At 41.2% G+C, this 26,396-nt stretch overlaps 1 protein-coding gene across 11 annotated transcripts in view; it reads left to right on the forward strand.

Annotated features, from left to right (window-relative positions):
• The first annotated feature begins 238 nt into the window (after positions 1–238).
• Positions 239–26,396, forward strand: part of FOXP2 (forkhead box P2) — a 405,934-nt gene continuing 379,776 nt past the window's right edge. For 3 of the 11 annotated variants that reach the window (XM_064702670.1, XM_064702656.1, XM_064702667.1), the window contains exon 1: positions 1,361–1,537. The gene's annotated coding sequence lies outside the window, so the exon portion shown is untranslated. Of the gene's footprint in view, positions 290–1,360; positions 1,538–2,890; positions 2,906–15,853; positions 15,993–26,396 lie in introns of those variants that run through there. The other 8 variants (XM_064702671.1, XM_064702673.1, XM_064702668.1 and 5 more) reach the window with 6 other exon arrangements.

The following is a 26,396-nucleotide window of genomic DNA, read 5'->3' on the forward strand; positions in this document are numbered from 1 at the left end:
TGCGACGGCTCCGCCCCGCGATAGCGGCTTCCCCCCCACACCCCCCGCGCCGGTGACGAGCGGGCGGCAGTGCCCCCGCCGGGGCTGGCCGGCGGCCCCGGGAGCGAGTGGCGCGGCGGGCAGGCGGTCTGCCACTTGCCTGTAGCAGCGAGTGGCAAAGTTTGTGGGATTTTTAATTGTGCTTAATAAATGCGGTGACTGTTAATTCTGAGTGACAGTCACTTGCGATCCTGGCCCTCGGCGCGTACAGAGAGCCCTGCTAAGGCTGGGGCTGCCGCGCGATAATTAGGTAGGCTCCGAAATAACAAACCCCGCGTTCCGCTCGGCCACCGCCGTCCGCTTTCTCCCTCGCCCACGCAAGGTCTTTCCACCCAAACACATCCCCAGCGCCGATTTACTGGGAACCGTGGCGAGGACAAGGGAGGACAAGACCAGCTATGGCCACGATGCCAGCACTTCTCTCCCCGTTTCCCCGATACCCTATCCCACGCAGAAATCACTTAGCAGTGTTTTTCCCGGGGAGAACGGCAGCCCCAGGGCGGGGCAGCCGTTCCAGACGGGCGGGGAGAGGCCGGTTTCTGCTGCGGACATCTGGGGGGTCCTGCACCTTGCTCCAAGTGCCGGGGCCCGGGAGAAGGAAAGTTTCAGGGCCCACGCGTGCCTCCCGGCATAGCTGCTGCTATCGGCCAGGCCTGCCCCGCCGTTCCCCTCCCGCCCGGGTTCCCCGGGCTGCCTTCGCGCGGGCCGCGGCACCTCGGGGGCTGCCAGCAGGCTGCAGCCGGCCGGCACTGCCAGCACAACACACGGCTTTGTTTTCCGCCCGTCTGCTAAACTCGTTGTGTCTAACGGAGCCGGCGGAGCAGGGCGGCGGGAGGGGAGAGGGGGCGGGAAGGGGCAGCCGCCGCCAGCAAACAACTTCCCCGACGGTTTGTTTACATAGCAGGTGGAGCTGCCGTCCGCCGCGACCCACAGCGCCCGCTCCGCCGGGGACAGGCCGGGGGAGGCGCGGGCGGAGCGGGGCACGGCCCGGCGCATCCCGCCGCACTTTTTTTTGTTGCCATTCCCCCTCCGCTGCTTTCCCCCCCACCCCTCCCCGCGTTATTAGCACTTCTGTGCAGGCCACTCTGCGATCATGTGAGGGAGGGCTCCCTTCGCACTCCCGTCTCTCCAAAGCAGCCGGGGTGTGTGGCGGGTTTTCTTTTTTTTTTTTTCCTCGTCTTTTTTTTTTTTTTTCGCATTCCCAACAAAACACATACACACAGGCGGCACACTCCGCACACGGGCGGACCCGCACGCCGGGGGAGGGAGAGCAGCACCGCCAGCGCCAGGCAGCGCCAGCCGGCGGGAGGGCGCGAGGCTCCGACGCCGCTCCGCGCCCGCGGAGGGCCCCGCGCCGCCCGCCCGCCCCCGCTCCCCCGGCCCGCGCGCGGCTCCGCCCGCAGGGACTCTGTATGTGCGCGCGGCTGCGCGCGGCTCCGCTCGCCCTTTCTCTCTCGGTGTCAGCTCGCCGGGACGCCCTACACGGTGTCTCCTCCCGGTAAGTGCTACCCCCCCACCCCGCCCCGCACACCCGTCCCCTCCTCCCTCCGCTCCCCGGTGTGACTTGCTACTTCCAGCGCTTCCACCCCCCTCCGCCGCCGCTCACTGACTTGCCGCCGCCGCGGGAAAGTTTGGCCGCGGCCGGCGGGGCCGCAGCATGACATGTGTCAGGTCTCCCGGCACCCGGTGGCACCGCTCCCAAACACGCACCGCCAGCGGGGGGCGGGGGCGCGCTCTGCGCTGGGAGCCTGCGGTGCCCCGGCCGGAGTTGGGGCCGTGCCCGGCGGGCCGGGCCGGGCCCGCCGCGGGAGCCGGTGTGAGCTCCCCCAAAACAACTCGCGGCGGCTGCGGGTCGGCAGGGCCTCCCTCCCGCCGCTCCGCGCCGCGGACCCCCCACCCCCGTGTAATTAAAAACAAACAACCTGTAGCCTCCCCGCTCGGGTAGAGAAGTGCCAGGCGGGGAGGGCTTGGGGCTAGGCTGCCGAGGAAGCGTGTGCGGGAGGCTCGGCTACCCGCCCGCCGTTTGCCTCCCCGTTTGTGTGGTGGTGTGTTGGGGTTTTTTGGGTTCCCCCCCTCCTTTTTTTTTTCCTTTCTTCTTTTTCCCCGAGACCTCCCCAGTAGACGCCCGGGTGAAGAAACGTGTCACGTTTCTCCTTTGTGTGCTGCCTGCCCGCCTGCCCGCCGGAGGGAGAGGCGCACCCCAGCCCCCGCCTCTCCTCCCGCCGGCCCGCGCGGAGGGGCCGCTGCCGGCCGCCCCCTCGGGGCGCCCCGCGCCGCGCTGCCCCGGGGCGCCCCCGCTGGCGTGGGAGGGGAAGCGCAGGGCGCCGAGGTGCCCGTGGGACAGCGGTGCCCCCGGGCGCTGTTTGGGCTGCGCAGGGAGCACGGTCGTCTCCTGGCCCAAGACAAAATTGCCTAAACCCAACAATTAATAAATAATGATGTTGGAGCTGCGGGGTTCCGGAGGCGGCCTCCGTGCCTGGTACGCAGGGGCCTTCACTTAAAATTGGCTTTGAAGTTGAGGAGGGCTTCGGGACTTGGAAAGTTTGGGAAGCGTGATAGATTGTGAGGGCAGAGCGGCCTTGGCGGCCTTGGCTGTGGAGCGGGCTGCACTGTGCCGTGCCATCGGCAGTGCCAGGGTAGCCCTAGCACGGAGGGCGAGCGCCGGCGCCTCCGCTCCGCGTCCTGCCGCGCCGAGCGCGGGTGCGCAGGCGGCTGCGCTCCCGGCCGCCCGTGCCCAGCCGCACGGCCCCGGTAAAGGCGCTCCGTCAGGCGGGTCCGCTCTGCCCCCGTAGCTCGGCTCGCGTCAGGTTCGGCAGGCAGCGGGCCCGTGCCGCAGCGCAGCCCCGGCCGAGAACGGTGAGCGCCGGTAAGGTCCCGGGATGGAGCTACTGGAGGGGCGTAAAGCTTAGGCTATGGGCTGGCAGGAAAACGCTCATCTAAAATTTCCGAGAATTGTCCAGGTAGAAAGTGGGCTGCTGGTGTATTCTCCAGGGAAAAATAATCTCAAAAGTAACCACCATGAATCTGTGGTGTTGTCCTCTATTAGTAAAGAGTGCAGAGCTACAGATGGAGGAACGGGCAGTACCCTGTACCTGGGAATCGCTTGTACTTCTAGGAAGTCTTGCCTGTGTACATACGAGCCGAGAGAAACACAGAAGTTCCTCTTCCAAAGAGGATCTTCCCTTGTCTTTCTGTGCATGAGAGCCCCTATCCAAACCCAACTCTTGAGAGTGGGAATCTTTCCTTTGGCAGCAGTAGGAATCGCTCCATTGACTTCACAGGCTCGGATCAGGCCCTTGGAAATTTTTTTACGAAGGTGGGACTCAGAAGTTGTGCATAGTGTCTATATCTCCCCATTAATCTGTGTGTGTGGGGGGGGAAGAAGTCAAAGTTTTAAGATATTTTGACAGTTTTAAATTTTCTCTTCTGTGTGCTAAGTAATTTAAAGCCATTAAGAAAAAACATTACTGCTAGTAATATTACTCTAAAGAAAATATGATTAATTATTAAATTGGTTTCTCTAATGCTACAGTAAACCTTCTAAGTGGGATATGGTTTTAATCATTCAAATAAGTATTTTCTAAAGTTTTTTCTTGACGATGATAATTTGTTCATGTAAATGTAGATACGCAAAATACCCGTTTTGTAGTAATCTGCAGTTTTAATGTAGTCTTTACAAAATGGTTTTGTTCTGTAGAATTTTTGCATGCTTAAATCATTCATTTAATTACTCAGGATAGTAGATCAGTAAAAGGCTAAGGGGAAGGAAAGAGTATTTCAAATACAGCATTTCCAAAATGCTTGTGGTTAGACATCCTAATTTATTTTGATAATATGTAACACCTGAAATACACTGCTTCATATGAGGCCTTGTTGGTGTAGGCTTTAAGCTTTAACAGTAACCTTAGGAGGAAGCTTAAGCAGAATCAATTGTATAAATATTTGTGTATTTCTTTGTTTTTAGTTTAACCTCAGCAATTTTTACATTGTGTCACGGGATCTTTGCTACAGTGCAGTGTTTATATCATCTGAGAGAGGAAAAACCTAAATGTTTTGTAGCTTTCTGTTTAGTGAATATTTATGTAAAATGACCAAATAGTCTCTAAGGAACAACCAGATTAGAATAGGTTTGAGTGTGAGGAAAAGAAATATACCAGGTTCAGGACATTTCAATCAGTAACTACATGGTATTCTTTAAAAGCTGCACTGGGGTTTGTGCAGTAGTCAGGTGAATATTTCACAGATTTTTGAAGTGATTTGTTTATTTGGTGGTGTTTGGCTTTTTTTTTTGTTGCATTTTTTTTCCTGTAGTAATCTGTTGCTTATACATGTTTTAATGCTTTCCACAATAGAATGTGTTGGGACTATAATTTTAAAAATAATGGTGTATTTGCTTAGAAACATTCCTATGAGACTCCATTATTTTTTTTTTAAGTTCTTGTTGGACTTAATTTTTTTTTTTAATTACTGTAGAATAAGATTTTTTTTTTTAGGACTAATTTGTGTGAGCTGGAGTAAGCTTTTGGTATTCTGAGAAATTTACCTGATTCAGCATTGCATGCACAGGAGTTATTCGAGGCTAGTGGGCTGAAAACAGTAGAAAACTTCTGAGATGTGATCCATGTTGTGGCAGTGTTTTGCTATGTGTCATTGAAAATGTCACTTAACCTCGTTGTTTTTCATCATCCATATGTGAGGGCTGGTATTTGTCTTTCCAATAGAGGGGTTAATTAATATTTCTTGAACACGGAGTACTTTTTTAGTCTATTTCAATTTTTACCTGGTTTATTTTGGAGAAATTAAATTGTGATGGTGGCTGAAAATGAATGGTTCCTACGAGTCATGTTTTTTTTCTTTGTTGGTTGTATTGTTAAGAGGTCACTTGCTCATACGAAATGAAAACGATTTAGCACATAGGTCACTGAAAAGTACTCATGGAATGATTTTAACTGGAGAAAAATGCAAATCACAGTCAAAATAAAAATGCTGTCAACTTTGTTGTAAAATTATAATTTTCTGTACATTGGAACTGATTTTTCTTTTAAAATTTTGTGACAGCTAATAGGTCTAGAAGTAATGCAAACTGTCTGTTTTTTCACAGCCACTGTAGCATACTTCTCAGCTAATCCTTGTTAGAAAAAATACTTGTCATTTAGATTCCTGTTCCCTGCCCTGTTTTGATTTGATACCTTTCTTGATTGTGTGTGTAAAATAGTGGCACCAGAAAAGCATCATGTAAGTGATGCAATTGTAGAAAATCTTAGCTGTAAAAAACAAACCTCTTAAAATTAATCTTAAAATTGCAATAAAATAGTTCCTTGTTAGTTGTTTGAAGGCTTTCTTCCACATTTGTTCCTTTACAGAATAAGCCTACTTACTGTTATAATTTCTAAGAGTAGCTTTGGACTTAAATTTCAAAACTTCTACACCAGCATAAAAACAAGGAGCAGTGTCACAAGTATTATTTAGCCCCGATCATCTTTTTTTTCTTCTTTCTGAGGCTTTCAGTAGCTTAATCAAGTGTACTGTTTTAAAAATCTTCCAAAATGTTCACTGCAAGTTATAAGAGACATCTATTATTTGTTGCAAGATTTGAATCTGGTTTTGCTTTCTATTTTTTTGTTTTGTTTTGTTTTGTTTTTAATCCCATTTCTGATAGGTTTGTGTTTAAGGGCAACACCATGTTTCATGTCAGAAAGGTGGTTTTGAAAATGCCAGTAATAGCTTGCTTATGCTGTCATCACTGAAGTAGCTGAAAATAATCTCTTTAATGAACAGTTGCTACGATGTTTATTGCTTTACCAATGTATACTTTGGGATGATGTTAGAAAGTAACATTTGAACTCTGAGGAATGAATTTGTGTAGAATTATGTTTAATATCACAATTTCAGTTCCTATTCTAAGAAAAATAAAGTAAAACACTAAGTATACTGTTTTAAGATCTTTACTGTCTTAAGTCTTTGTAGTAAGTTGTAGAGGTTGCTGAGGGGAGGGAATAAGAATATTGTAGGTTTAACTTTTTGTTCATTTACTTAGTTATTTCTTTTTCCTGCTCATAGTAATTACACATCTGTAGTTGGAGATGGGTTTGCTGCAGTTTGTTTCTTATTTAACTGTATGCATTAATCAGGCTGGTTGCTGAGGACACAGCTGGTTCCCTTGGGTATGGTGCACTGCACCCTCTCCGTGCCCTCAGTGTGGGGGTCTGTTCTGCTGGGTGGCACAGGGCTTCAGGTGGGTAACAGATGCCTTTCTAACTGGTTAGGCTGAGGAACAGCAAACAGGTTTAAAGGACAGGCAGCACCTTCATTCAGCATGCAGAAGAGAGGTTTTCTGCCCTGCCTGCTCCGTCCATCTCCCTTGCAGTGCTGTGTGATGTCCATCCTGGGGTGAAAGGAGAAACTACTGACCTCCATCATACAGCCCTCTGAGTCACAGAGAACCCTCTGACGTTCACAGACTGGCTTTGGCTTACCTGTAGAACTTGCTTGTTTACCAAGGAGCTTCAGCTTCCTGTGGGCAGCAGGTACTGGAAGAAGTTGATGGAGTATCTGTTTGACAACGTTTCCAGCCCATTGTGGATTGCAGGGTCCTCAGGGACACACACTGCGAGGCCTTTGCCCAGTGAACTCCTTTGGACCTCTGTGGTCAATCAGACACGGCTGCAAATTGCACCATGTTAAGTATTTCTGTAAATTGCTGATATCAGTTTTGTTTCAGTTTGCCTCTGGGACATTATGAGGATGACTGAGATTCCAGTGGGCCTGTGCCAGTGGGAGACACTGTTGGGCCCAAAACTGGAAATTCATTTGAACAGTGATGTTTTGAGCCTAGGGGGTACATCACTATTTATAACTGGAAAGTTGTTAGGGTTTTCTAGGCACAGTATTTTGTAAATAAGTATTGTTACAAGACAAATCCTTTATCTTTTAAGATTGATGTTTAGTTGATGATCATTGTAGAATAATTTATTTTTTCTCGATCAGCATGATGTGTATTTTGCAACTTTCTTCAGAATTTGTCTTCACATGAATTCAAATGCTGATTTATTCCATTATTCAGCTTTTGTATTTCAGCCTTAACCAACATGATATGTTATGTATTTCATGTAATTTTAAATAATGTATCTGACATAGTTTGACTAATTACATTTTGACATATATTTTTATTAAAATTGTCTAATCTTGATGGATGCTCTCACTACAATTTTTGCCATCTCGTCCCTTCAGAGAAGGAAGGAGAATGGCTGTGATATTACATTGCTTGTTGAACAGGACCTAATTGTGTTATTCAGCCTGAAAACTATGAAACTTGTGTTTGGAGAAACAGTCTCAGAGTTGCAAAGCTATATCAAGCATAATAAAAGATACTTTAAGTATCTTCTAGGTGTTGATTTTGAACTTGCCCAGGAATGGTGAAGAAAATGTAAAAGAGGTAAACATCATTTCAACTTTACCATGCTGTCAGTGCTAAGTCTTACAAAAATTGCTCACAGTTACATTGTTGATTTATCCTTTTGTAAGCCTTGATGTTGAGAGGGCATATTGTTCTTCTGGAATTGTAACCCACCTAGTAAAACAAGTGGTGTAATAAAATCTGTAGTTGATGTTTAACAGCTTGGAAATTAGATCAGAAATTGTCAAGTTTTGCCATGTAAAAATATTGCAGAGCAAATTTTAAGGATTAGTGATGGGAAGCCCCAAAGGGCTTTGGAAAATAGAGGGACAGCATGCAAACAATGGAGAGTTGGGAAGTGCGGGGGAAAAGGCCAGAGAAAACATGCGGCTGGGCAGGAGCCAGCAAAGGCATAGACAGCGCTGCCAGGAGATGGGCAGCTGCTCAGAAAGTAGGGGCTGAGGGTCTCGGAAGAGCAATGTGATTTTCATCTGGTGCCCAATATGGAAAATAAATTTCTTCACCTTCACTTCTGTGGGAAGAAAAACCAAACTTTTTTGTGCACTGGCTTTATGCACATGGCAGGCACAAAAGTTACACCAGGTTACACTGGCCCTAATTGAGGCCGATATTTTTTAAATACTAGATCTTGTTAAATCTAGTGTATGTCTTTGGAAACTTACTTTCTAGTTGTTGCATTGAAATTTGATATTTAATACTGAAAAAAAGTATCAGTTTATTCATGTGACAGAAGGGGGACAGAGGTCTTTTGAAGATAAAGGGAAGAAAACTGTCTGGAAAACAGACTAGGATTTTTTAGAGTCTGAAACACAGAAATTGAAATATCTCTGATTTAAGACACTTCTCTGTGAGAGAAAACAAACAAGATTGTCGTTTCATTGCAGTAGTTACAGCATTCTCATGACCAGTAAATGAAAACATGAAAACCTAATGCAGTCAGGTGTGCACAGACTGCAGAGATACACGTATCTGCTGTTGGGCTTTTCAGTTGTGTCAGTGTTTTCATCTTTGTAGAACAACATATTCAATAAGGAATACATGATATCATGTGTACAGTATGGTGAATGTAAGAGGAAGATGCTGAGAACTCTGTGATATGTGGCAACAATCATTCTTCATTGAAAGAATGTATGGGTGTTAAAACTGTAAAAATACTAGGATGGAACTTTGCTAAAGATCATGAAATGCTTTTGTACAAAAATTTATTCAGACCCATTTGTTACCAGTCCTGAATGCATTTAAATTACTTTTAATGTCGTGAAGATGCCTGTAAATTGTTTTCAGTATACAATAACTGTCAGCATACATATAAGAATATGTATGGTCAGTAATTCAACAGATAACTACATTGAATATACAGAAGTTTCATAACTTGGTATTCTATTTTAAGAGAGTGACATCTTGGGGAAGAGTTAATGATGTTTGGTGTTGGATGTTCTGGATCTGTTCTTGAGCCTCTATTATTGACCAGGAAAGGGTGTGAAGTATACCTGAGCAACCAGAAATGTACTTCTTATGAACTGACATATGAAAACCCTTAAAAAATACTGGTTAAGGTTTTTTTTTTTTGGTTGGGTTGGTTTGTTTGTTTTGTGTATTTTTGCATTTGTTTGGTTTGGGTTGATTTTTTTCTTTTTTTTCTTTTTTTTCCTTTTATAAAATTGGTTTTGGTTTTGAGTCTGGGAATCAGGGCACACATTCAAATCACAGAGAAGCTAGGAGAATGGTGAACTGCCAAAATATTTGTGCATTACTGCAGGGGTGGTAGGTGAAGAAGCTGGTGATCGATCCAGTGTGTGTGTGTGTCCATGCCTGTGCATGTGTGATTGATCACAGGGCTTCTCTCTCCATCCTCAGCTTTCTGGCAAGGAGACCAGAGCCTTGAGGAAGAAAGTGAATGTATCCTAGTGAGTTTATTGCATCTCAGGTTATGGCAGAGAAAGTATTCTAAAGAGCAGTGCTGTCAATCCTTTGCTAAAAGAGGGAATGTGTTTGAAGAATGTGGTTCTCCAGGCAGGAACTGACCGTGCTGGAGAGTGTTTTACAATGTAAAAATAGGTGTTTAATGCGTTGTGATAGGAAAACACGGCCTTCCAAATTTTCCCTTGAAAAAATGAGGGAAGGATGCTTCTGAACCAGGTTAGCATTCATTTCCAGACTATCTATGGCTTGCAGCATTGGAGTCGTGCCATGCTCCAGCTTCAGGTTGTCCTCTGGGCTGGTTGTGGTGTCTGGGTGTGCTGGGTCTGGCAGTGGGGCCTGGATCAGTGAATGATTCAGTGGTTCTGTGGCTGGCAGCAGATTGGCACTTGAAGGACTGCTCAAATTGAGCCTCCCTGCTTCTGGAGCACGCACGCTTCTTGTGGCTTGAATTGTCTCAGGCTTCAGGAGATGTGCTTGAGGTGATGGCCACACACTTGTGTTGAAAAATCCAAGGCCTTCGTCTCTGATCCCAGGCTTTCTGAAGTGTGATTATGAAGACTAGCTTTTATGGCTGAGGTGCTGAGGCTGGTTGGTGATTTTCATGTGTTTGTATGTGCCTGTCCAAAACAGGTTTTTGAAACTGAGAAGTTACCAACTACTTAGCTGCTCTTCAAAGTCACCTAGACTGAGACAGGTGATGGATTTCCCATGCATATTGAAGCCAAATCAGTGTGTTACCAGCTTTTCTTTCAATAAAAGTTCTTATTTCAGCTGTTTCATAGACTCTGAAGCAAGTCACCACAAACACGAAAAAGTACAGCATTCAGGTACATCATTGGTGAGGGTCCACGGACATATGAAAGAGACATTTCTGAAAATATGAACCCAGATGTTTGTTTTAAAGTATCCAGTCTGATGAGCCAGGCATGGCTACCAGGCTTAGTACTGTGGGCTGTGGCTGTAGGGTGTTGTGTGCCTCATGATTGGTGCTAATATGCATATGCAGCAAATCTGGCATTTCCCTGGAGCTTTGGGCAATGTGTGAACAACAGTAATTCACTGTATGTTTGTCTAGAAAGCGTATGGCTGAAGTTGGACCTTGCTCTCACTTTTTGATACTCCTCTCCCTTATCATTTGATTGTCACATAAGAGGAGAGCTACTGTGAAGCCTGAGAGAGGTGGCAGATGGAGAAGGCTGTGTACTTGACTGGTCCCTCGGAGTTGCAGGCTCAGCGCTCGCATTTTAAATCTTTCCGTGACTCAGTAGAAGAATACATTTCTATTATTCGATTATGTGTAAAAATGGAACCTGCTGTCCTGGACTTAACTGAAGTGCTATTTTTAACATATGTTTCGGTACCTGTCTTCAGTAACTAGAATTATTTAAACTGAAACTATTAGCATTATTATACATAGGTGCCTGCACATTTTGTGACTTAATAATATCCAAACCTCTAAATATGTGTATGTATCATTTAAATATAATTTTATAAACATTTTTCTGTATTCTGTGACTGACATTTGGGTCATTGTTGCTAATACTAAATTACTATCAGAATAGGGAAGACCTGTTTTTCCAAGTCATCGTTAGGCTTACAGTTTTGCTCCAAATTCATGTATCAACAAAATTTCCTTAAGCTGAATTTCTCTTTTTCTAAGATGCAGATGGAGCAAAATGTAACCAGAGACTATTAAAAATATCTTTCTCATTGTCACCTGCAATATTACCATAATTGGAACTAAGGAGCCTGCAGTTGCACAATATTTATGTTGCAATCCAAACTGACACAGCCTGGAATGCCTCGGTAGCAAAACAAGACACAGACCCAAGGCTCACAGTGTGTGCTTGGGAGGGAGTGAGTCTCTCCTCTTGGAAACCTCCTCCAGCAAGGGCATCCTGGAGGTCTCCCTGCTTTGCTCTGGGCTGGGGGCTGAGGTGGTAAGTGCTGGCAGCTTGGCTGTGGAGGGCAGTGACGGGTGTGGGTGACCCGCTGTGCCAGGCTGCGAGGATGGCTGCTTTGGGAACCTGGGGAGCTCTAGTAAGACATTGCTCTTTCTTTGAAATTGAATGACTGGGGTGATTTTTTCATTCCTTTTCCCTCCTGACACTTTGGGGGCCTCTTTCTTAGGAGGTGTTGTTTGGAAGAAACTATTTCCAAGCACCAAAGAAAAGTAAATGCATTAGAAGCGTGAGTCATTGTCCAGTGTCACCTTTTCTGTGCAGATGGCTGTAGGCACAGTGAAACCAATGTTAATCTCTGCTGCATCTCTGGTAGGCTCCTCAACAGCTGATGAGCTTGATCTATTACTCCTGGCCTTCTCTGGCAAGCACAGCACGGTATATTTGCCTGTGCCTGACACACTTAGATCTATGGCCACAAGATATCTGGTCAGCTCTTCAAGCCTTTACCTTTAGCATTAGCTTTAACCCCTCAGGGCTCAGCTGCTTGCAGCATTTAAAGCATGGCAAGAGGTTTTATAGCAGAGATTTGACTCAGCAAGACTTGTGCTAACTCTCACTGAAGATATAAAATACAATTTGTAGCTTATAATTGCTGCCTAATATGATCTTGGACCCTTACTTAAAATCCATTTAACTGATACTGTGCTTTCTTTATAAGGTTATTATTGGGAGCTAACCTTTTCTTGTGTTGTGGTTAAATGTACAATGTAATAAGGGTGTTTTTTAATGTGTTTAAGAGTTAGAAGATGTGTTAGAGGTAACCTTTATGCAGAGAGTTTTATATAGTTGTAGTAAGGACAGCAATATTAAAATCCTGAACATTAGTACCATCTGAATATAATTTGTTCTCATTCTGTTTTGTGTGTGCCTGCTGGTGGAAGATGATACTGTATATTGAAGAAATCTATGTTCTCCAGTATCTTTCTTATAGGTAATTATTAACCTAGTGCAAATGACTTTCTCCATATTTTTTTAAAATTTAGATGCATTCAAAAATGCAAAACGTGTACTGGATATAACAGATAAATCACAATTCTTTCTTTCTTTAGACTTCAAGGAGAGAAAATTAAACCCAGGATTTAAGGCACGAAACTGAAAGCCTCCCAGAAATCTTTACTTCCTTGTTTAACTTCTGATATACAGGCATGGGCCATGTCTGTTGGATGTCTGCAGGGAGCACTAGCTTATAACAGGTTTAAAGATTTATTTTCCTCAGTGATAAATATTGGTACTTTTTCTCTGTGAATATTTGTCTTTCTTTGATTGCCTATTAGAAATGCAGGTTTTCTTAGTTATAAGTTAAAATGAAATATTTTTTGTATTTTTTTTCCTTAATCTGATACCTAAGTATATATGTAGAATTTGGTATACATGGAAAAAAATTCAGAACTTGAGTCCCTGTACTCTTCTTGAAACTGCTCTAAATGATGGTGAAGGCAATGAAGTTTCATATGAGAAAAAGGGTCAGAAAAAAACCCCACAAAAACAAACCAGAAAGATGAGCGTTAAAAGCGTGGACTACCTTTGTTTGAATTTGTATTTTGTTTCTGCTGTTAGTATAGGAAGTTCTTTTCTCACTCTTCAGAGCCTTTTTTTAAAAAAAATTATTTTCTTTTTCCCTCAAGGGGGCATTGTGGGTTGAAGAGGGGGAACGAGTTTTGCACATGTCAGGCCTATAGCTGAAAAATACTTTTTTTTCTCAAGTTCAGTAAACTGCTGTTGGGGTGAACACATTTGTGTGGATATGGACAAGAATGCCTGTAAGAGAAACAAACATTTTTTATCTTAAGTAGGTGTGGAAGGGGGCCAGTGGTGATGGCTTATGGGGTTGAAATTAACTGCTTTTAATGTTGTGAAGAATGATGATGATAGAGACTAAGTGCCTTCCTAAAATTTCTAAGTATAATTCTTGGCTCAGATGTATACTTGCAGAACTCTGTGATAGAGTTACTTAATCTCAGTACAGTAAAGATTAATTCATTAATGGTTATGAGGTGTTGATATAATTAAATAGAGAATGCCAGTAAATTGCTTTCTGGAGCTCAGTGATTGCAAACTTTGGTCTCCTAATTTAATCCATCCACTGCTTTCCATTCACTTGTTGAAATGCTTTCTAGACTGAGAAATTATCCCTACTCCAGGCACAGTAGCTGCAAGAACTGAGTTGGTTTCTCTTAAAGGAGAGCCTTGGATGAAGACTAGAAGTGTTTCCTCAAGAAAAGTTAAGATTGGATGGAAAAAGGAAAAGAAGCAGGTTTTTTACATTGGTGAATGTGTCCAGTGATTGTGTTTCTCACTAACTACCTGAATTTTGTGCTGGTTTGTGGTAGCTCTGACACTTAAACAGAAGAAAAATTAAGATGCTTACAACCCAGTGAAAGAGATACTGACCAAATTAGAAAAGCTAGCTAAGTCAATTTCTTTCACTGGTGTTGTGGTATTTTTCATATCTGGCTTTTTTGTTGTTCTAAATGTTACCGTTCTCTCAGCGGACAGTCCATTTTTCCTGTGAATTATTTAAATGCGGGAAGAAATTATTTTATGGAGAAATTAGATACTTCTGGAAATAGCCTTTTGCACAAAGGGTAGTTTAACTGCATGAGGCTAAAGTTCGCTTTATGCTTTTAAAAACTGAAGGTCTAAAGAGTAGAGATGTATGAGAAAATACATTCTTTAGGAAAGTGTCAGTGTTTTGCTTTCATAGGTTTTTCTTGTGCAAGGTATTCTTCATCATCTTTCTGTTAATTTGCTTAATACTATGTTGGGGTAAAACTGTAGTGTAACCCTTTGAGCTCTAAAAGGGACTTAAATCATGAAGTAATTTAGTTGAAAAGACCTACAAGATCATTGAGTCAAACTTCGATCACCACCTTGTCAGCTAGATCAGAGCACTAATTGCCATGTCCAGTTGTTTCCTGAACACCTCTGGGGATGGTCACTCCACCACCTTCCTGAGCAGTGGTTCTGATGCTTAAAAACCCTTTCTATGAAAAAATTCTTTCTGGTGTCCCACCTGAACCTCCCCTGGTGCAGCTTAAGGTAATTTCAAGGTAAAAGTGCCATGGATATCCAGCTACAAATTGAGGAGAGTGGAAAAAAATGATTCCCAAATGTTGATTTGGGGAAAAAAAATTCTTGTTGAGTAAACTCCCTAATCTTTGCTTCAATTATAGAAATAATGGGAATAGTTTCCTTAAAAGCCTGCAGAAAGAGATCTGTCCTTTTAATATTTCCCACAGCGTTTCTGTAGGCTTAATATGGATGTGTTATTTGGAAGGTGGTGCCCTACTGCTGAAGCACATCAACTGCATTTCATTTTTCCAAAACCTTCTGTGCATTTTGAGTAAAGAGGTTTTTGTTTTTACTGCTCAGTTTGTTATAGAAAATTTGAGGGGAAAGTGAATTAGCTACTGCTCAAGTGTCGGTAATTCATTCTGGAATTTTCTAACGCATTAAAACAAAATTTTTAAGTTGAATTTACTTCACATATGTGTGCGTCTAGTAATAAGAACTGTGTAAAACAGCTAATAATTGTACCCAAACTGCTTCCAGTTCAACCATGTGTTTCCCACAAAACATGTTTTGCATAAATGAAAATTGTGCTTCTTGATTTTACTTGGCAGATCTGAAGTACTTGTGGTAAAAACTGTTCTAGCAAACTACACAAAGCTAAACTCTGTAAAAGGAACCCCGACAGCTGTTCTGCAAATCATTGTGATATACATTGTACTTGTGACTTGATCAGGTTGGTTATTCCAATATAACATCAAAGGCATTGCATCTTCTGTAGCTGTATACTCCACTGAAGGCCTGCATTTTTGTTCTTGGTGAGAAGTTAAAAAAATTTCTGGCAATGTGAAAATATATTTAGTGAGTAGCTGCATAAGCTGTGTTTTTTCTGTCTCTGGGTGGCAATTCTAACAGTTTGAAGTCTGTTAAAATTCAGTATACTTGAAATAAAAAAGCCATTTCTATGATTGTTTGCAAAGTTTTGATTTGTTTTAAACCACGTTGTTGATCTAGAGCTTTTGCTCATTTAAGGTTGATTAATTGCTTTTGCCACTTTTGTTTGCAGTTCAGTATAATCTCATGCAGACTATTGTATTTTTTTTTTAATTTTAATCTTCTGTTGATGGTTGGATGTTTGGATGGGATGTTAAATTTGACCACTAATAACTGAAGGATTTAAATAAACAAATAAATAAGATTGAAAACAATAACAAAAGACTGCAAACTGGAACAAATGCTTGGCATTACAAATTTATTTTGTGAAGCATAATTTCTGCAACTGCTGTATACCCCATTGTGGAAGCTCTTGTTTTCATATTTTTTATTTAGAAAGAGGAAAAGGTTATCATGTTTTCATTCAAGTACCTTTATTTAAGGTAGATTTAATAGAAACAAGAATAATGAGCCTATGTCTTACACTGAGTGTTTTTTGAATGTGTGTGCCTTTTGTGTTAATTACTATTCATTAAGGCTCACTACTCTTTCTTTAAAGGATAACTCTGTTATCTTACCTGTAACATGGATGGGTGAACATTGACTGAAGTCACTTCATGCAAAATGTAAAATACATTTCAGATGTGGAGTTGGAGTTGAGTTCTGTGGCCCATCTGCTTTGCTGCAGTGCCTTTCAGAGTGCTTGGGTAAGTCCCATTGATCCAGTGTGACCCACACTACAAAGGATTAGTCTCTTACTGATAACTGACATGGTTAACTTGGCCCAAGCAGGAGCCTCTGATTTCTGCTTACAGGGCAGACGCCAGGTCAGGGCTGATGATGCAAAGGAAGATGCTGTAACAGTTCAGCTTTGGAAGTGCCTATGTGCTCTTCTTAGAAACTCAGAATCCTGGTACCCTGTGATTCACTGCTGTCTCACAAATATTTGTGGGTGACAGGCTGAATTGTCATTGTGTAATGAATGAAACATAATCCAACTCCTGGTGTTTGCAGTATACTAATTTTCACATACTTACATACATAATGGGCAGACAGAAGAGTTCAGAAGTCTTAAGATAGGCCAGATGGAAAATATGTTCAAATTTTAAAAAAACCCTGACAACAAGAGAGAGAGACAGGAAGAAAGAAATATAATTCTGCTGATATTAAAAGTATGAAGAAGAAGAGAGGAGAACGTCTGTTTTCCATCTTTTAAGGAGACTTTTTTAATGGTTTTTGAACTTCTGAGATTACGATGCTTTTTCTTTGTTATAGAGCTGTCAGAAAATACAAAGGTTATATCTGTGCAGACAGCTTAACTTGCTTCTAGCTCTCCAAAGTACTTTAACTCATTTCATATTCAGCTGTTAAAAGTGTACAGGTCTTGGAAAAATTAGAGCATTATAGCTGCAGCCATACCCTCCTGGACAGCCAGGACAGAGCTTTTGGATGAGAGCCGTGGCAAGGCATGTGATGCCCTGCACAGTGGCAGTGGCTTGTCAGGGCTGAGGTGTTAAGCAAGTGTGCCCCTGTAATCGGGCTGTGAGATACTTCTGGAAGCCAGAATATGGGTCAAGGAAACCTTCCTCTGCCATAATCCTTTCTAATCTGTGCTTTTGGAAGTTTTTGAGAGCGCTTCTATTGCTAAGGAGTGTAGCTCATGATTTTTCTGTTTGCTTTTTCTTGCTTGTACTTTTTCAAGTTTTCTTGTCATGTTTATTTAAAGATCCCCTCCACTATTCCCCTAATAGTGGAGGGGATGGTTTTAGAAACACACTATTTCATCAACAAAGGAGGGTCCTGATAATTCCATATAACTGAGAGGAATACTGCAAAGTGAAGAAGCTGCATAAGATACAGTGGAAGTACAACAAATCATCCAATTTTTACCAAAATCATTGTACAATGGAAAGTGCCTCTTGTCAGCTGAAATGTCAGATGTATCAGGAAAAATTTAAAGTGGAACCTGATTTCTGTAAGGCTACAGATTCAAGTAATTTGCTTAGAGATGCAGTAGAAAATCAATCTTGTGCTTAAAAGAGGAAATGGTAGCCTTCAAGTCTCATATCATGTTTTGCAGCTGATTGCCTGTTTTTATTATCTCCTCGCACTCTTCCTTAGGTACTTACTAATGCCCTTTGGTTAACTCCATTATACCTTTGAAAAACTTCTTGCAGAGCTCAGCTACTTTGGCTTGTTTGCTGGGTAAGCCTCACTGATATTATTATAATTAATAGGATGTGTAAAAACTTCCCAAACCCAGTGTTAGAGAGTCAGGCTATTAAAACTCGGTACCCCATATGTTCTGCAGTGTGCATGATTTCCATCCTCTGCAGCTGGGGCTCATCAGAGAAGAGGCTAGAATGGCATTGATCTTGCATGCTGTGGGGGAAGTTGGTGTGGTAAGAACACAACTCAGCTTGTAAAAGAGTAAGAGGGATGGGAAATAAAGTCAGTTTACAATTTGGAGTTGTGTCTCTAATTTTTTTTTTTTTAATTTTTATGCCACAGGCATAAAAAATGTGAGAGAGGGATGGGCTGTATTTTTAGATACTGAAAATCTTTGAAGATCTGGTTCATAAGTGAGCGTTGAAACCCTTTCTCACAGTTGTGTTACATGCTAACAGTTTCCTTGGTTTGACTCTTATTTTTGTTAGATAGTACTGTTTTATTTCCTCCAAAAACTTTGATTTTAGGATTTTTTCTTTAAATTATGAGAAATTAATAAAGAATAATAAGAGCTAAAGTAAACAGCCTGATATTTTTAAGGATTTTTTTTTTTTAATAACTAGGGTGTATTGTGAATATTTGTCCTTTGCTAGTTCTGTGAAGGTAAACTATGAAGCTGATCAAAAATTGTACAAGGCTGAGAGGAAATATACCAGCTGATAAAACACCAACTAAATGCATGATTAAGAAGACAGGAAATTATACTGGTTAATTTGAATATTATATGAGACCTCATCAAAACATATTTAAGTACAAGGAGAAACAGGGGTATACTTCTAGAGAGACACTGTTTCTGGTTTTGCTTTCAGTAGCAGGATCTGCATCAAGACTGGAAATTTCTGCCTCTAAAAAAGGCATACCTATTTATTCTGCCTAATTGGCTGAATATAAACATTTTATATTTAAACTGGGAAATAATACCCTTGAATGTATAAAAATATCTTAACTCGAAATAGCAAAGCTAGATATCTTCCTAAGTTCCTTCTTTCCTTTGTTTTTCTTTGTTGATGTCAATTTTTTTTTTTATACATTCTTAAAAAGCTATATGGAGAAAAGACTTTATGGAGAGAAGATAGTTCGTAATAGAGTATTGTTGATCCTCCTTATGAGGGCATAACAAAGCCCATTGGGAGGAAGATTGTTTTTAACACTGAGAGTAGTTATTTGCAAGAGGACATTATTAAGGACTTCAAAGTATATTTCACTGGGATACTTCAGGTTGTGCTTTAAGGACTTTTCTGACACACACTGAAATTTGCTGAAGGAATTATACTAGCAGTACTTGGCAACCAGGCTATGTATCAATGTTGTTTTGATGGCTATTTTGTTTTTTTTTTGAAAGAAGCATGACTGTGGTTAGTGTGCTTATTGCTGTATTGATATTTGTTCACTTTATGCTTGTCTTTGACAGTGTTTTAGAGACCTGGATATAAAGTGGAAGGACCACCACTGGGTTCTGTGCAAACAGAGAACTACTGAGTCCCAACCCAGAAGCAGGACAATTTACATATGTGGGTAAAGACAATGTTTAGAAACAGGCAAAGGAAGACAGAAAAACAAGGAGTTATCATAGCATATCAACAAATAATTGGTTTTAAAATTTTCCATAGGTTTCCTGCCAAAGCAGTTTGAAAGAGGTTAATCAGTTACTCTTGTGGGTGTTCATAGCAGTGTGAGGCGTCAGCCTGGATAAAAAGCTTGAAGACACTTAATTGAAAAAATAACACATAGGTGATGGAAGCTGGCAGCCTGGATGTAAAGGAGAAGGGAGTTTACCTCCAGATATGGAATGAGAGATGATAGGAAGGCTTTGACATGGAAGATAAGTGATTAATATATAATGGGATACTGGATTTATGCCAGTAGAGTGAGATTACATTTGTCAAGATTTGAACAGAAGATAAGAACAAGATTTGAAATAAGAGCGATGGAAATATAACAGCTGTACACTTTTAGAGAAGAGGGGTACTTTAAAGGCAGTATTTGCAAAGGTCCTACAATATTTGTGTGTAAATCTTTTGAAAATATTCGAATCTATAGGACCTAGGTGCATGTAACCAAAGACTGAGAGAGATGATATCCCAATCGGCCTAAATAAATGGTAATATTGCTGAAGGAGGGGGGCAAAAAGAATGCTCATTAGAGGAGAGTATACACTGTCTTCTAACTGTACAAAATTGTGATCCAGCTCAGAGCAGCAGTGTGCTGTTAGAGATAAGGGGAGAATCACCTCCTCCACGTGAGTGGTGATCTGCTGGGGTCCAGAATGGTTTTTTTTAGGTCCTCTACCATTTCTCTTGTGGAAGAGGATGTTTGATAAATTTATTTAAATATTACTGTTCTTTGCTTTTTCTCTATTGATCTTTAGTGGCAGCATTTGCTGGTTATGCTAAAAGCGTGTCACACTGTTGTTGATGAAGTATCACATTAATATGTTTTAATGCACCAGTTACATGGTGAAGTTTTTAGGTTTTCAGAGCCAGGATTGACTTGAATGCATTGCTTACTAGTGGTGAAACCATGAGTTGTGAAGATCAGCCAGGTTGAATGCCTGTAGAATTTCTGCTATGGACATGATTTTAAATATATACATAGGTTTCCACCGCCTGGGAAAAATGGCTTGAAAATTCTTAGGCAAATCATCTCTCTTTATATAGAGAGTCAAAATATTTGATTTGCTTGTTTACAGAGGGATAGAGAAGACAGTATTGCTATGTAGTTCCTATTGTTTACCTCCACCCTTATCTCTCCATGGACATCCTGGAACAGGGCTCTTGTGTTGCTGTGGATATCTTTAATTTCAAGTGGAAAGTGATGGAGTAGTGCAGTGTGAGGTAGGTCCAAGACGCTGTGAGGTTTTCTTTTTTGTTGAAACTTTATGCTCAAATAGAGAAAATATTTTACTGAAGCTTGAAAGTGATTTGATATCTTTTTACTTTGGACAGGTTTTTTGGTCTGTTGTATATTTACTAAAAATGTTGCCAGTTTTGTTTTCTTTTTAAGAATTTCTCTTTGGTGTGTTTCCATCTGAACTTTATTAGAGGAATCTGAAAAGTTGGGTCTTTTTTCCTTTGCTTTTAGACGTGTGGCTCTGTGTGCCCTCTGAGACCCCAGCAGAGAGGGCTGGGTGCAGTGCTTTGCCATCCCTGGCAGAGGGCTCCTGCTAACCCCGATGAGAGCATTGCTCTGCCCGTGCAGTCGCTGACAACTGCTTCATTACCTCCCTGCTGCCCAGTGCCCCTTTTCAAGTTCTGAAAAGTATTCAGCAGATTTATCACTGCTTTTTGAGAAAGTCTTCATGAGCATGACCTGAGGTTTTACAGGAAATCTTGAAATAAAAGTAATAATATTGTTATACATTCTCTCACATTCAGCCACACATGCTATCGCAAAAGTAGCCTTGAAGCTGTTTTAGTTTTACAGCAAAGAGTGTTTCTTTTCATATCAGGTAATCCAAGCTGCTGAGTTTTTTCTCCCCTTGGCTTTGAAAACATGCCTTTATATTAATAATCCTGGATTTTGTGCTGAAAGTTGATTGCTCTAGTTGATGGTTGATATTCCATAACACTAAATAAAAGCAAAGCGAAATTTTCCCTTTTTCCTTTTCCAATCTGAAATCTATCAATGTGTATGTATCTTTAGAGTTCACCATTAGTGGAGGTATAATCTCTGTTCCTGCTTTTATTCCTGGCCACTGGGAGTTTTGCTACCAGCAATAAAAGACAACCTCCATGTTGTACTGCACAGTATAGATATTGTAAATTTTGGTCTTGCTTTCCATTGATCTGGTTTGCCATATGGGAATCATATTCAGCTGATCTTTATTTCCTGAGTCAGAAATTCTGTTTTACCCATCTTTGGGGCTTTCAGCATTTTATTCTCAGTGGGCTGTCAGGTATTGCACATGAAAGGAAAGGTTCAAAGGCATATAAAGAAGGTTCAGGTCTGAAATGTTTACTTAACACTGTCTTTTTTTTTCTTTTTTTTTTTTTTTTTCGTTTTACAAACATTTGCCAGACTGGAGGATCAGCATGAAACCTTAATAAATTTTAGACATTTATTCTCTATTATGAACATTTTACACATGCATAATTTTGGTGTAGTCTGGAACACATCAACTGTAAACTTGCTAGTGTGGGCTTGCCAGCAACAGGATTAAAAACACTGCAATTATTTTTTTAAGTTTATAAATTATTTTTCTTGGAGGTTTATTTCCTTTCGTTTCTGTTTTTATTTCTGTAGTTGCCTCTAAAAGACTGCCATTGTTCTACAAAGAAGTTTTGAATGAATTGACTATGCAGATTTTAATTAATATGATGAGTAAAATTTTAAAAATAAAGATACCATCCTCTTTCCTTGCAATGTCATTCTGCTGAGAGAAATTAATTTGAGGAAAAGTGAGAATGAGCTTGTTGCTCACCTGTGAAGTGCTGCTGCCAAGGAGGTAAACAGTCATAATCTTAACAGCTTTAGTGCCTTAATTATTTAAGCTCTTGGGAAAAAAATGCCTAAAATTTAAGAGATTTCAGTCACTTGGAGGCAGTGATATAAAGGCTCTAGATTCCATTAGTGTAGTTTGACTCTTTTTCTTTCTCATTTGTACTGAAGTGTATTTTAGATAGCATACTGGAGTGTATCTCATGTTACACTTCCATCTCCAGTATCTCATTTTCCTTTTCTGTTTTTTTAATTAGACAAGGAAGTAATAAGGGCTCTTGATACCCATTACTGGAATTCATTAATTGTTCTTCTGGCCCCTTTCTTCTTCATTGCCAAGTGGATGTAGAGCATTGGAATTGGCTCAAAGGGATCATATTTTGTCTAGGAAAGGTGTGTCTTGGGTGTGCCTAGGGATATATTTTGCTGTTGAGGATATGGAAACAAATGAGAAAAAGTTAATCAAAGGCTGAAAGAAAGGTGGGGCTTCCCCCATAGCTCCTTCACCTTTCACACAGCAGGAATAGAGCTGTCAGAGAACTGTGCTCTCTCACCCAGTCACAGACTCCTGGTTTGGCTTTTTTGGACTTGCATGGCCTCTTGAACATGAAATTATGCTGTGGGTTTAGCTCACTGCTTAATGTTCAGTCACATCTGCCTCCTTTTCTCACTTAGTGCTTTCTCCAGCGGAAATAAAGAATGGGAGTGTGGCCTCATGGAAAGCTTCTTTCAAATTGACAGGTGACCGAAGTCTGCAGTGGGTCTTTTCTGCAGTTTTCCTTTTTTGTGACCCTGAAACATTGTGCTCTTATTCTCCTTGTTCAGCTTTCCTCACTTTAGCAGTCAAGGATGGCCATGGCTGCTTGGCTGTCCTGACTTTCCCCTCCCATTGGCTAAGGCTGTGAGACATTTTCCCGTCCTGCCCTTCCCAGGCTTTGTCTGTTACACTGGTCTTATTTTGAACTGGGAAGGAAACTCAAGGTAAAGCATGATCTTATAGCTCCTGTGGCTGCAGTGCTGGAAGGACAAGACAGGCAGAGGAGTGAGGAGGGGACATTCCTCTGTGTGTCAGTGACCAGCTGGAGTGCCTGGAGCTCTGCCTGGGAATGCAGGAGGAGGCAACGGAGAATTTTATGGGTGAGGATTAAGGTGAGGGCAGGGACAGGTGACAAAGTGATGGTCTGTTCCAGGCTGCCTGGCCAGTAAGACCAAGTGGATGAGACCCTTTATTGATATATAGAATAGCTGGGTCCTCGTGGGAGACTTCAACCTCCCAATAACTATGGGGGGACAACACAGGAGGGCATAAACAATCCAAGTGGTTCCTGAAGTTCATTGATGATAATTTCTTTTTCCAAGTGATAAATTTGCTGATGGTGGGAGGTGCTGCTGAACCTTGTTCTCACCCACTAGGATGGACTGGTAGGGAGTGTGGAGCCCAAAGGCAACTCTGGCTGCAGTGACCATGAAATGGTGGCATTCAAGATCCTTAGGGCAGCGAGGAGAACGCACAACAGACCCGCTGCCCTGGACTTCAGGGGGCAGACTTTGGCCCCTTTTTGGCCCCTTTTGGTACCCACTGCTTGGTGAAGTACCATGGGATAAAGCCCTGGAGGGAAGAGGGGCCCAAGAAAGCTGGCTATTATTAAAGGATCACCTCCTCCAAGCATTGTGATATTGTGATTTCCCTCCATATGTTTATGGTGGGACATTCTTCCTAAGTCCAGAGGGAACTAAAAATCTGTAGCATTTGTTTAATCTCTTCTCAATGGGCTGCTGCTAGGAAAAATGCATGACAAGTTATCTCTGGTATCTCACTGCTAAAACACAGGTCAAAAGAATTCTAGATTTTAAAACCTTCTATCAAACACTCCTTAGACAACTCTAGAGAATACTCAAGTATTGCTTGGGATAATGATAAATCGTTATAAATCTAATTGTGAAGTACTCTGTAGAATTGTTACACACCTATTTAACAGATGCATAAAAACTCCTCAAAGTGTCTTTTTATGGGGAGTTTTGTGTATTTAAGATTTTCTGTAAGCTAGGACACCACACCACCTTTGTCAGCAGGTGTTGTAATTCTCAGTATCTACACCTTTTGCAGGCTATACATTCAGTTCAACCTGTGTGGCACAACTGTCTCTGAGGATGGAGCAGTTGAAAATGCTGAAGTAGGCAGAACAGGCAGCTTTATCTTTGTCATCTCCTCACAAGACTGTGGAAGAAGTTTGGTGTCTTGGTGTAATTTTCAAAATTCTTGGCCTGGTTCCCCATGAGTTTGGGAGTAGAGCCTCTGCTGGGCTTCTTTAGGAAAAGGGAGTTCCCTGTGAAGGAAAAGACAAAGATTCTTTCCGCATAGCTGAGATCTTGTTCGGAGGCCTGTTTACATCTTGAAAAAAGGAGAAATGAAGACCAACATGTTTTTTGTATTTTACTTTAATACAAATTCTTTCTAAATTTTTTTTTTATTTGAGTACATCAGAGCTTATTTATGTGTGCATTATCAGAACAACTTTCCAGTAGCCCCTAGGACAAAATTACTTATGGAAGTAGAAGAGAAAAGGGCTTTAACAAAACAGGACAGTCATCTGCATATTTCTCCCTTGTGGGAAGAAGACCTGAAGACAAATATGTTATGGTGGCAGAACCGGGCACATTCTTATTCTTCAGTAATGACCAGGATAATCCTGCAGAATAGTGTGTGGTGGTTAAAGAAACTGCTGTCTTTCAGTAATTTTCACAGAAATAATGTTTGTGTAGATCAGAAGCACATTATTAATTAACAGGAAGTAGCATCTTGGAAGCTAAATTATGTAGTAGGAGCTGAAGTATAGCTAGCTAACAAAAGCAGTATGAAATAAAATAATCTCTATGTGGTAGATAGGAGCCTACTTGACAAAAATATTTGTGGTATTTTTTTGATTGCTCCAGATTTTAACTTTCATTTTGAATCCATATATTCTTATTTGGATAATAATTGTAATCTTGAGAATGTAAACTTGCTACTCTGATATTTTCCTAATTCTGATGGTAATCAGAAACAACAACTCTATCCTTATTCCATTTTCTTTATTAATCCTTTTTTAAGGTATTCATTCTAAATCTAATAATGGTCTTTAAAATTCAGCATTAAAAATTTCATTAATGATAACTTCTCTAGCTGGGAAGGGGAGAGTGATGATTGTCAGGAACATCAGCAGGAAGAAAAGTGGAGATTGAATAAATGCAAGATGGGCAAATGGGAAAAGAAAAAACAGTGTTAAGAGGCATAAATATGGTAATTGTAAAGATGAATGTATTTTTACTTTGATATAAGACCTAACAAGCAGGTAGTGGAAAATTATTCAAAATATAGTTATTTTATTACAGATCATTTTCCCTTCCATACCTTCATTCAAAACATATCACTCATGTGAATGAAAAAAGGCTGATGGCAGGTTATGGGCAATTGATTGCATTCCCATGCTTGTATGCCACAGTCAGCAGCCAGGAATTTGACAATGTCTTTAAAGTAAGTGTGACGCACCCCACTTGATTTCATCTTTCTGCTCCCCATCCATGTTTAGTTTACACTCCCAGCACCATGACTGAGTCCTCATTCTGTCCTCGTGCCTCCTGCACTTATTCCAGAGCCCTGACCTCTGCTCGGCTGCTAAGTGTTGCTGGCCGTCAGCTGAGTTGAGTAAACTTCTGCTAATGAAAACAGATAAAAAGTCACTGGAATTTATTAAAGCTTTTGCGTTAACTTAAATCATGTTCTAGGAATGAATGTAGTATTATTAAGAAAATGAAATCGGATTATAATGAAAGGGACCTGCAGATTTTAGTTACTAACTTGCATGCATCTCTATATTTTGTTTAATTCTAATAAAATAAAAGTGAATCCCTGTTAACTGTAATGAAATAAAATTAAGCTTTCCCTGACTTAGATTCATGTATTCAGTCAACACTATTATTTGAAATCTCATTGGGTCCTATTTGTCTGCAAGGACAACAGAATTGTCATTTATGCTGAAGGAACTCTTTTGGTAAAAAAATAGCAGGACTAGGACTATTTTATGTGGAAAAAAGAGGTTGCCAATACATGGGATTCCCATGATGTGTGCTACAGAAGTTAACACGATTCTGCAATTTTTTTTAAGAATATGTTTTGAATCCGAATAATAAATACTTATATATGTATTGTAGTTCAAATATATGCTGCTTAGTTTGAAAATGTTTTGTTTCTTTAATATCTTCACATGTCGGTGTGTTTATATAGTTACATTAAACTGCCGTGGACAAGTTATGTTCTATCTGAAAGATTAATTAGTATTTTTGGTAAAGAGATAATTCACTTTTGTTATGTTTCAATCTAATAAAAAGTCCATCTTATTTGGCATTATTTTCCTTTTGTTCTTTTTTTTTTATTTCTTTTCTAAATCCATTGGCTTTATTATGGC

Source organism: Zonotrichia leucophrys, chromosome 1A (genome assembly GCF_028769735.1).
Source record: "Zonotrichia leucophrys gambelii isolate GWCS_2022_RI chromosome 1A, RI_Zleu_2.0, whole genome shotgun sequence".
Classification (NCBI taxonomy): domain Eukaryota; kingdom Metazoa; phylum Chordata; class Aves; order Passeriformes; family Passerellidae; genus Zonotrichia; species Zonotrichia leucophrys.